Raw genomic sequence first — 12,694 nt, 5'->3', positions numbered from 1 at the left:
AAACCTAGGAAAGAGATCAGAAGTCATGGATGCAAGCATCATCAACAGAATACAAGAGATAGAAGAGAGAATCTAAGGTGCAGAAGATGCCATGGAAACATTGACACAACTGTCAAAGAAAATTCAAACTGCAAAACACCTCCTAACCCAAAACATCTAGTAAATCCAGGACACAATGAGAAGAACAAACCTAAATATAATAGGTATAGAAGAAAGAGAAGATTCTCAACTTAAAGGGCCAGTGAATATATTCAACAAAATTATAGACAAAAACTTCCCTGATCTAAAGAAAGAGATGTCTATAAACATTCAAGAAGCCTACAGAACTCCAAATAGACTAGACCAGAAAAGAAATTCCTCCCATCACATAATAATCCAAACATCAAATGTACAAAACAACAACAACAAAATACTAAAAGCAGTAAGGGGAAAAGGTCAAGTAACATATAAAGGCAGACCTATAAGAATTACACCAGACTTCTCACCAGAGACTATAAAAGCCAGAAGACCCTGGAGTGATATCATACAGACCCTAAGAGAACACAAATGCCAGCCCAGACTACTATACCCAACAAAACTCCCAATCACTATAGATGGAGAAACCAAGATATTCCATGACAAAACCAAATTTACACAATATCTTCCCACAAATCCAGCCCTACAAAGGATAACAGATGGAAAACTCAAGGACAACACAAGGAGAGAAACAACATAGAAAAAGCAAGAAAGTCATCTTCCAACAAACCCATAAGAAGATAACTACACAAACATAATTACACCTCTAATAACTAAAATAACAGAAAGAAACAATCACTTTTCTTTAATATCTCTTAACATCAATGGACTCAATTCCCCAATAAAAAGACATAGACTAACAGACTGGATACATAAACAGGACCCAGAATTTTGCTGCATACAGGAAACGCACTTCAGTGGCAAAGACGGACACTACCTCACAGTAGAGAGCTGGAAAACAAATTTCCAAGCAAATGGTCCCAACAAACAAGCTGGAGTAGCCATTCTAATTTCAAAAAAATCGACGTTCAACCAAAAGTTATCAAAAAAGAGAAGGAAGGACACTTCATACTCCTCAAAGGAAAAATCTACCAAGATGAACCCTCAATTTTGAACATGTTCCAAATGCAAGGGCACCCACATTCATAAAAGAAACTTTACTAAAATTCAAAGCACACATTGCACCTCACACAATAATAGTGGGGAATTTCAACACCCCACTCTCAGCAATAGACAGATCATGGAAACAGAAACTAAACAGAGACACAGTGGAATTAACAGAAGTTATGAACCAAATGGATTTAACAGATATCTACAGAACATTTCATCCTAAAAGACTATACCTTTTTCTCAGCACATCATGGTACCTTCTCCAAAATAGATCGTGTAACTGGTCACAAAGCAGGCTTCAACAGATACAAAAAGATTGAAATAATCCCTTGCATCCTATCAGATAAAAATGGACTAAGGTTGGTCTTCAATAATAACAAAAACAATGGAAAGCCCACATATACATGCTGAACAATGCTCTACTCAATGATGACTTGGTCAAGGAAGAAATAAAGAAAGAAATCAAAGACTTTTTAGAATTTAATGAAAATGAAGGCTGGTCACGCCAAAACTTATGGGACATAATGAAAGCAGTGCTAAGGGGAAAACTCATAGCTCTAAGTGTCTACAAAAAAGAAACTGGAGAGAGTATACACTAACAACCTGACAGCACACCTGAAAACTCTGGAACAAAAAGAAGCAAATACATCCAAGAGGAGTAGATGGCAGGAAATAATCAAACTCAGGGCTGAAATCAACCAAGTAGAAACAAAAAGAATTATACAAAGTATCAACAAAACCAGGAGCTGGTTCTTTGAGAAAATCAACAAGATAGATAAACCTTTAGCCAGAATAACCAGAGGGCACAGAGACAGTAACCAAATGAATAAAATCAGAACTGAAAAGGCAGACATAACAACAGAAACTGAGGAAATTTTAAAAATCACCAGATCCTACTACAAAAGCCTATACTCAACAAAATTGGAAAATCTGGATGAAACAGACAATTTTCTAGAGAGATACCAGGTACCAATGTTAAATCAGGAAGAGGATAAACCATCTAAACAGTCCCATAACCCCTAATGAAATAGCAGCAGTCATTAAACGTCTCCCCACCAAAAAAAAAAAGCCCAGGACCAGATGGTTTTAGTGCAGAATTCTATCAGACCTCCAAGGAAGACTTCATACCAATTCTCTCCAAACTATTCCACAAAATAGAAAACAGAAGGAACGCTACCCAATTCATTATATGAATCCATAGTCACACTCATACCTAAACCTCACAAAGACCCAACAAAGAAAGAGAACTTCAGACCAATCACCCTTATGAATATCGACGCAAAAATACTCAATAAAATTCTCACAAACTGAATCCAAGAGCACATCAAAACAATTGTCCATAATGACCAAGTAGGCTTTATCCCAGGAATGCAGGGATGGTTCAATATTCAGAAATCCATCAATGTAATCCACTATATAAACAAACTCAAAGGAAAAAAAAACACATGATCATCTCACTAGATGCTGAGAAAGCATTTGACAAAATTCAACATCCCTTCATGGTAAAAGTCTTGGAAAGATCAGGAATTCAAGGCCCATACCTAAACATAGTAAAAGCAATATACAGCAAGCCAGTAGCCAACATCAAACTAAATGAAGAGAAACTGGAAGCAATCCCTCTAAGATCAGGGACGAGACAAGGCTGCCCACTCTCACCCTACCTAATCAATATAGTACTGGAAGTCTTAGCCAGAGCAATTAGACAACAAAAGGAAGTCAAAGGGATACAAATAGCAAAAGAAGAAGTCAAAATAACACTATTTGCAGATGATATGATAGTGTACTTAAGTGACCCCAAAACTTCCACCAGAGAACTCCTAAGCCTGATAAACAACTTCAGCAAAGTGGCTGGATATAAAAGTAAGTCTAACAAATCAGTAGCCTTCCTCTACTTAAAGGATAAACAGGCTGAGAAAGAAATTAGGGAAACGACACCCTTCACAATAGTCACAAATAACATAAAATACTTTGGTGTGAATCTAACCAAGCAAGTAACAGATCTGTATGACAAGAACTTCAAAAGTCCCTGAAGAAAGAAACTGAAGAAGATCTCAGAAGATGGAAAGATCTCCCATGCTCGTGGATTGGAAGGATTAATATAGTAAAAATAGCCATCTTGCCAAGAGCAATCTACAGATTCAATGCATTCCCCATTAAAATCCCAACACAATTCTACACAGAGTTAGAAAGAGAAATTCTCAAATTCATTTGGAATAACAAAAAACCCAGGATAGCAAAAACTATTCTCAACAATAAAAGAACTTCTGGGGGAATCACCATTCTTGACCTCAACCTGTACTACAGAGCAATAGTGAAGAAAAAAAAAAAAAAACCTGCATGGCAAGAAGATCATTGGAATAGAATTGAAGACCCAGAAATAAACCGACATACCTATGATCACTTGATCTTTGACAAAGGAGCTTGAAAAAAAGACAGCATTTTCAACAAATGGTGCTGTTTGAACTGGAGGTCAGCATGTAGAAAAATGCTAATCAATCCATTCTTATCTCCTTGTACAAAACTCAAGTCCAAGTGGATCAAGGACCTTCACATAAAACCAGACACACAGAAACTAATAGAAGAGAAAGTGGGAAAGAGTCTCAAACACATGGGCATAGGGGAAAGTTCCTGAATAGGACACCAATGGCTTGTGCTCTAAGGTCAAGAATTGATAGATGGGACCTCATAAAATTACAAAGCTTCTGTAAGGCAAAGGACACTGTCAACAGGACAAAACGGCAACCAATAGATTGGAAAAAGATCTTTACCAATCCTACATCTGATAGAGGGCTAATATCCAAAATATACAAAGAACTCAAGAAATTAGACTCCAGGCAATCATATAACCCTATGAAAAATGGGGTACAGAGCTCAACAAAGAATTTTCATCTGAGGAATACTGAATGGCTGAGAAGCACCTAAAGAAATGTTCAACATCTTTAGTCATCAGGGAAATGCAAATCAAAACAACCCTGATATTCCACCTCATGCCAGTCAGAATGGCTAAGATTAAAAACTCAGATAACAGCAGATGCTGTCAAGGATGTGGAAAAGAGGAACAAATACTCCCCCATTGTTGGTAAGACTGTAAGCTGGTACAACCACTCTGGAAATCAGAAAATTGGACTTAGTATTACTGAGGATCCAGGGATACCACTCCTGGGCATATACCCAAAAGATACTCAAACATATAACAAGGATACATACTCCACTGTGTTCATGGCAGCCTTATTTATAATAGCCAGAAGCTGGAAAGAACCAGATGTCCTTCAACAGAGGAATGAATACAGAAAATGTGGTACATTTACACAATGGAGTACTACTCAGCTATTAAAAACAATGAATTCATGAAATTCTTAGGCAAATGGACAGAACTAGAAAATATCATCTTGAGTGAGGCAACCCAATCACAAAAGAACACACATGGTATGTACTCATTAATAAGTGGATATGAGCCCAAATGCTCACAATACCCAAGATATAACTCACAGACCAAATGAAGCCTAAGAAAAAGACCAAAGTGTGGGTGCTTCGGTCCTTCTTAGGAGTAACAAAATAGTCCCAGAAGCAAACATGAGACAAGTGTGGAACAGAGACTGAAGGTGGAACTGTCCAGAGACTGACCCACCTGGGGATCCATCCCAGGTGCAATCACCAAATGCAAACACTGTTGTGGATATCAGGAAGTGCATGCTGACAGGACCCTAATACACCGTGGGGCTTCAGCTTGCATGTGGACTTGGGTCCTGCTGGGCTGATTTGTGGGTCCCACGTGTCTGTCACGGCTCAGGTAGGCAGAAGCACAGGAATTTGACTGAGTTTACTCCACACAATGCCAAGCAGACACTGGGCTATGAGAAGTCACGGAACTCCACTCCAGGCATGGGAAGATCTCAGTCTTGAGACCCTGTAGGGGCAGAGCTCCTGGGTGGGGACCCCCGTGGAAGAAGGCGTGCAGGGATTGACTGGTCTCAGACTCCTGGGCTACCAGGCACTGCTGAGAGCCACGGAAGAGTTGACACGGGAGTGTATGGGCTAGACCAGGCTGCAGTTGAGGGGAATGAGAGAGAGACAAGCTCCAGCAGCGCCCCATGGGGTAGAGAGACTCTTGGTCATGAAGACTCACTTGGCTGGGTCATGGCTAGCTCAGTTTGCTTGCTTGAGTTGGTGGCCTCCATGGCTGGAACACAGAGAGGTCCTCCATGGAAGATTAGGCACAGCTCATTAGTTGAAGGCCCCCTCCACAGTTCTCAATGGCAGGCTCCAAAGACATGAGGAAGTCCATGGTTTTAAAAGGTTTATTGTCATGGCAGAAAGTGGGTGAAGCTGTAACCCGTGTCTTCAGGGAGGGCCTGAGGTTAAATATTTTTTGCAAGAGGAGGGTCTGGGAAGAAATGCTTAATTGGCTATGGCCTCTGGTCTTTAGGTATCTCATTAATATGGAGATCTCTTGAGGCTCTGAGGCCTGTAGTCAGGCCCTCTACCTGTACTACGTGACCTAAGGCCACAAACCTTTCTTTGGGAGGGGCTGTGGATGGTTGAAGCTAAGTGGAAGGAACCAGAGCCCAGGAGCAAGGCCGAACTCCTACTGTCCCTTTAGAGTATCTGGGGTTCAAGGCCTGTGTTCAACCAGGTACCCAGCTGCCTCTTACAGCCCCACAATACACCTGTCACCTGAGAAGCTCTACTAGAGCCTGACATATACAGAGGTGGATATTGGCAGCTAACCATCAAACTGATCATAGGGTCACCAATGGAGGAGTTAGAGAAAAGACTGAAGGAGTTGAAAGGGCTTGTGGCTCCATAAGGAGAGCAACAATACCAACCAACCAGAGCTCCCAGGGTCTAAACAGCTAGCCTGGGAACACACATGGAGGGGCCCATGGCTCCAGCTGAATATGTAGTGGAGGATGGCCTAGTCGGGCATCAGTGGGATTGGAGGGCCTTGGTCCCTTGAAGGCTTGATGCCCCAGTGAGGGGAAATTCAAGGGCATGGAGGTAGGAGTAGGCAGATGGGGGGGGGGCACACCCTCATAGAAACAGGAGGAGGGATGATGGGATAAGGGGCTTCTGGAAGTGGGGAGTGAGGAAAGAGGATGACATTTGAAAAGTAGATAAGGTATCCAATAATAAAAAGCAAAACAAAACAAAAACAAACAAACAAAAAACAGAAAATGGAACTGGCTATCACAGTCAAGCATTTGAGACTTTTTGGCAGCAATTTACTATTACCCATATTACTGGGATTCCTTATAATTTTCAAGGACAGGAGACTGTGGAAAGGACTCATGGAACTTTAAAACAGTATCTTCATAAAATGAAAAAGGGGGAGGTATATCCCCACACATCACAAATTTATTTAAATCATGTTCTTTTTATTTTAATTTTTTTTTTTTAAAAATTTGGATGCAAAGGAACTTTCTGCTGAGTGTCTATGGCACTCTACAACTAGGCATACTTATGCATAGGTGAAAGGGAAGGATCCACTTACTGACATATGACATGATCAGGTATTTAATATGGGAAAGAGGGCATGTTTGTGTATTTTCTGCAGGATGCTGAAGGAAGATGGTGGCTGCCAGAGCAACGAGTGATGCATCCTGTTGCCCAGACAAAAAATGATGCTGACCCTTGAGCATGCTGAGTGCCCTGACAATGGTGACTGGGAAGCTGTAGTGAATGTTCCCAACCCACCATTGCTTACCTATACCCCTGATGGGACAAGCTGCCTTGCCTCAAGTTTTTAGACCTTGTGGAACAAAGAATCAAAAAGAAGTTATAAAGACTCTTGAATTGTTCTTAAATGTGACCAGCTATTCAGACTCAATAATGTACTGGTCTAGAAATCAATCCAATATTGGAAATAACAGTCTTCATTTGGAAGTCTGGTTCTGGACATTTTCAGAGACATATTTGGAAGTTAGCTGCAGTTCTCTATGATGTTATGTTAGCGAGAGATAAAGGTGGAGTAGAATCTGGATTTCAAACAAGTGTTAGTGCACGTGTTAAGGCTCTTTTAATTGTCAAGTTAAAATTACTTTTGTTTCTTCTACAGTATTAAATGTAAGTTGCATTGATAGTATATTTTCTATTAGTGAAAGTGTTGAAATCCAGCATGTCAGTTATGAAGGTCTATCAACCAGCTTTTGTTTTATTGCCCTGAGTATCACAGAACCTTGGTCTTCTGAAAAAAAAAAGCTTGCAAATACTGGAAGAAGTGAGTCAGGCTTTAAGCAGAAGCAAGAGGGCAGTGGGCTTAATTATTGCTGGTACAACAGCTTTAATTACATTAATTGCTAGCACCACTGCAATCACTTTGACATAAGAAAATAAGACAGCTACTTTTGTCAATCATTTAGCAAAAAAATGTTGCTAATGTGTTGAATATACAAGAGGATTTAGATAGGCATTTAGAACAATGGATTGATGCTCTTTATTCTATTCAAATTATTGGAAGGAGGTTCAGAGTATAAGAGTAAGGAGCCATCTTGAGTGTCATGCCAAAATACCATTGGACTCATGTTATTTCTAAATTTACCGTGGTAGTCATTATAATTAGGAAAAAGTTTAAAGACACTTGCAGTGTATTTGACATAATTCTAACACCACTCTGGATGTTTTAACATTATATAGTGAGCTTATGAATTTAAAGAATGCTACTCTGCTGAGTGTTGATGTGGCAGATACTGCTGATAAAATTACCCATGGCCTGAGGTCAGTAATTATATTTTGGTCAAGCTTCAAGAATAGCATATATAGCTTGATCATGCTAGCCCTTTTTGTCCTGGGAATAATTTTATTCCTGCACATTGTATTAAAGCTCGTCTTTAACAACATCAACTTGTTGGCAGCCAAAGTACATGGCTTGAACCTGAAAATGGACCCCCAGACAGAGTTATTAAATTAACAGGCTGGCAAGCTGAGAAAGGGTAAAATTCTGCACAGAGCCTTACCATCCTAAGACAGAAGTGCATTGCTTTTAATAATTCATATTCTATGATGGGTAAGGAAAGCATTCTTGGCAGAATGACCTAAGACAGATGCAGTCCTATTTATGAAAGAAAAAAAGGGGAGAGGCAGAGTGCTTTGGACTAAGGACAAGGAAATGGGCTTCAGGCAGAAAGCTGACAGGCTAGAACAAAGAAGTAATTTCAGGCAGGAATATAAATCTTAGGCTAGAACATAGAAGTAATTTCAGGCAGGAATCTAAATTTTGGGCTAGAACAAGGAAGTAGGAAGTAGGCTTTCAGACATGAAAATTATTTTGTACTAGGACAGGGAAGTTGGCTCAGATATTTTGGTCATTCTGATAAGCCCTTAAAAACAGTGATCACGGGAATGTTCATGGAATTTTGTTTATTGCCTTGCTTGTTCTTTGACTATTTGTGTTTACTGTCTTGCTTGTTCCTTAACTATATACACATATTGTATTACTAGTTCCTCAAACTAGAACTGACCTTAATACTTGCGTGTAATTAAAATGGTATAAAAGCAAAAAGGAGGAGGGGGGATGGGATAGAGGGTTTCTAGGGAAGGAAAATGGGGAAAGGAGAAGGCATCTGAAATGTAAATAAATAAAATATCCAATAATAAATAAATAATGATAGAAGTCAGTAAAAAAAAATAATCTGTGAAAGAAAGGGTGAGTTGAGCTATGATATATTTAGATGGCAAAGGCATTAAATAGAAATAAATTTTAAGATAAGAAAACTTTTTTTGTAAAATTTCCCTTACCTAATTTAAATAAGCCAACCAAAAAAGTCTTCAAAAAAAAGAAAGAAAGAAAATGGAGTACTAAATTTATTCTTAAACAAAACATTTTATAGCCATAATCTTATATTGGTAGAAATCTTTACATTTTGATATATAATTGATGTTATATGTTCTTATATTGATACGGAAATTTATAGATTGTTACAGGTTTAAGGTTTTCATTGGTATAAATTTTGATACAAAATTTAAAATTAATTTTGTTACTCTTATATAGGCATTGTGCCTATGCAATTCATTTAAGAATTCAAAGTTTAAACCCAGTCCTTCTAATAGCTGCTATTACAAATTGTTTAGGATGATGAAGTAATGGAAGTTAAGAGCCAGATAGTAAACTCATGGTAATATTAGATTCTGATTTAATTATAAGAAAGTGTTTTCAATATTATTGAAATAGAAATAGCTAAGAGTAGTCAAGGTTTAATAGTTCAAATATACTATATATAGGCAGATAGTCTTCAAAAGCATCAGAGATCCACAGAATACGGCATTTAAAATCATTTATTTATTAATAGATCTTTTGACCAAAAGAAATATCTGCAGCTAGTCCTTCAAAATTCCTCCTTCACTTAAGGTCTGTCAGATGGTGCTAGACCAGATGGCTGGAGACAGATATGCCAATATTATGAGGAATATAGGCATTCTAGGCAGCCAGCTGCCTATATAAATTGTTTAAGTTTTGGAAGCTATATTTTGGTGCTTCTTACATATACAGGTAATATTTAATTCATTCTCAGTTCTCTGGTGAAATTAAAGACTGGTTATAGTCTCATAATCAAATTTAAGTTGTTTATCATTAAGGAAGATGATCTAGATTTGAAAGGATGGTTTTCAGATGGTAGTACAAGTTAAAATCAACATAATTCAGGCACAGAATTATGAACTCTTTAAGTTAGGATACATGGTAGAATAATTTATCTAAATTGCCAAATATGATGGACTAGATATTATAGGTGCATATCATACCTTATAACTTACATAATTTTTATAATTATGTTCAACATATATCTGAGAAAAAAAAGAGCCTTTTTAAATGGACAAAAGGGGAAATGTATTGTTTGGTTGAATGCTGCTTATGTTGATTTGGGTTCCCAAAATTATTTGTGCGAGAATGAGAATCTGCATGTCTGCATGTAAGACACTGGGGGACCCTACCCCAAGTTGGTTCTGATTGGTAAATAAAGTTGCCAACAGCCAATAGCTGAGCAGGGCAGACGGAGGTGGGAATTTTAGGATTCCTGGGCTAGGGACAGAGAGAAAGGAGTGAGGAGAAGGAGATACACCATGCCAGAAGAAGGAGAGGAAAGATGCCATGCCTGAGAAGGTGTGGAATAGAGAGCAAAACCACCATGTAGGAACGAGAAAAGAGGGACTTCAAGAGGGCTGCCTGACTGAATCCAGGTCAGCAAAGATAGAATATAGATTTAACTTGGAAATATTAGAGGGAGGTAGATTAGCCACATGTTGTTTAGAAGTGGCCCAGCTATTGAGACATTTTAGGCATATCAAAATATAAAGGCCGTGTGTGTGTGTGTGTGTGTGTGTGTGTGTGTGTGTGTCTTGCATTTGGGAACCCAGAATACTGGGGTGGGTAACTAGGAATGCACCGCCACCTCTGGATCAAATTTAAATATTTAATTGGGTACAACCACACACACAAACACACACACACACACAATCAAATGAGGCACTTGCTGTTGTAAAAGAGAAAAGAGAAAGTCATTATTGAGGGCATACTCACTATGAATAAATATAATAGGTATGAGACTTTCTCTTTCTTCAATGTGAATATATGATAAAAATAAATCACCTTTCTCTCTTATAAGATAGTAAAGGGAATGTAAGTTAGAGAAGATTAACAACTGAAAATTATTTCAGCCATGACACATGCTTATCAAGAGGGACTCTTAACACATTTTGTATTTTAAAACAGTTTGTATTATTCATTACAGTTTTACAATTATTTCATTGTTATTGAATTTTTATTTTCCTGATTTATGATTAGATTAAAACACTTTTTATATTTCTCTTCTGTAATGTGCCTGTCAATGTCTACTGGTTGTCCTTTACTTGTTAACATATAAATCTTCACATTTTGAGGACACTAATTCTTTGTCATTAGGGCCCCTAATAGTCAATTCTTGGAAGAGTCTAATCTTACTCCTACACTGAAACTGACAAGGCGAGTACTTATGAAATAAGATATTTCTCTCAAGTATCCCTTGGTATGCTGAGAATCAGTTATGAAAGTCCTTTGTGGAAAGAAGCAATTTTCATGCCCCACAAACATGAGCAACATGTCACTCAGAGTTCATAATAAAACAAAAAAGGTCATTATGTCTGAATGCTGGCAGAACTAATAAGAACAGTCCCAGATATAGAGGATGTAAGTATGTGCTTTTACTATGGCTCACAATATCGCCCCTTTCATTTTAGAACTTCTGGATACTTTATTTTTATTCTGGATATCTTGTGCTTGTTTAGTCACTAAACTGAGTTTGTGGGCTTGTACTGTTGTTACAGTAGTACAAATCTGAGTAACACTTTTTCTTTTTCAAATTCAATCTAAGAGTATTCCTAAAGCCTCAGACCCAATAATAATTATCACAACATCTATATATCCAACAAGAAATCAATAACATAGATTATAGTACAGTCATACATTGGGTATTACTATTTTTCAAGGCTGAAAAAAATTAACGTGCAAAACTATTTGTTTTGAAAACAATGTTTACAAAGGAATGTATCCATATTTTATACATATGTATATTAAAAGTTCTACTTTTTAAGATATAGAAAGCTATTATTATTATCATTCATGTCCTATAAATACAAGTTGCTAAGCCCATTAAATTATCCTTTTGCTGAACTATCAGACAGCTGAGAGCAGGTCAACTGAAGGATCTAAAGTCTAAGACTGAGTTCTCTAAAGAGTGTCAGGAATTGGAACACTATCTCACTTATAGTAGCTAGTAGGAAAGACAGAAACCAAGAACTGTACACATGGGAAAGAAACACTTGGGCACAAGCAGTGCATTGACAACTATGATATGGGCCAGTGTGACAATACAGAATCCTAAGAAGTCAAGAGCACAGTCAGACTCAATGTCCCAGATATCTAACGGGTCCTCATTAGAAGACCTGGGAGTACATGAGGGAATGGAAAGGATCATTTCCCAAGTAGTACAAGCTTGGAAGAGGGGAGCTATTACCACCATGGAAAATACATAATGCCTGGGTAGGATCTAGCTCCCCATAAGACCAAAGTCTTAACAATAGATAGAATTACAGCAACTATTATTGTAGGAAACTGAAAACCAACTGCAGGTAGGAAAAGAGGGTCCAACTAAGACTGTACTCCAAGTGGATGGGAAAGAAACAGTGCTTGGCCCACTGTTACAATGGGCCAACACTGGTACAAATCTATCACTGAGTGGGGACAAGAAACCTTCTCTCACTACCAAAACCTATGAGAGAGATGGGGTGGGGTGGGAGGAAATAAAATGGATTGAAGGGTAGAAACTGATCTCATAAATATGAAGGGCTATTGTATTTATTTTTAAAGTATCTATGTATAGGTCATGAAACAGGGAAGCAGAGATCTTGAGAGGCAGATGAGGTAACAGAACAGCTATGTCCTGAAAGCAGAACCAGGACTATTGTTGAAGGAGGAAGGGGGATCAGACAAGGGGTTTCAAGGGAAGTGTGGAGGACAATAGGGAGGTGTTGTGGGTTGGCCTGATGCTGTTTATATTCTGATGTTAATTCTGCTTCCTCAAGAGGAGATGCCCCATAAGCA

The 12,694-nt window shown here is 38.2% G+C and overlaps 1 protein-coding gene across 2 annotated transcripts in view; it reads right to left on the bottom strand.

The window, feature by feature from the left end:
• Positions 1 to 12,694, bottom strand: part of Ptpn20 (protein tyrosine phosphatase non-receptor type 20) — a 67,418-nt gene that overhangs the window by 30,036 nt on the left and 24,688 nt on the right. The gene's annotated exons all lie outside the window — the stretch shown is intronic.

The sequence above is a fragment of the Arvicanthis niloticus genome, chromosome 3 (genome assembly GCF_011762505.2).
Source record: "Arvicanthis niloticus isolate mArvNil1 chromosome 3, mArvNil1.pat.X, whole genome shotgun sequence".
NCBI lineage: Eukaryota > Metazoa > Chordata > Mammalia > Rodentia > Muridae > Arvicanthis > Arvicanthis niloticus.
This window is presented reverse-complemented; position numbering and strand designations above follow the sequence as displayed.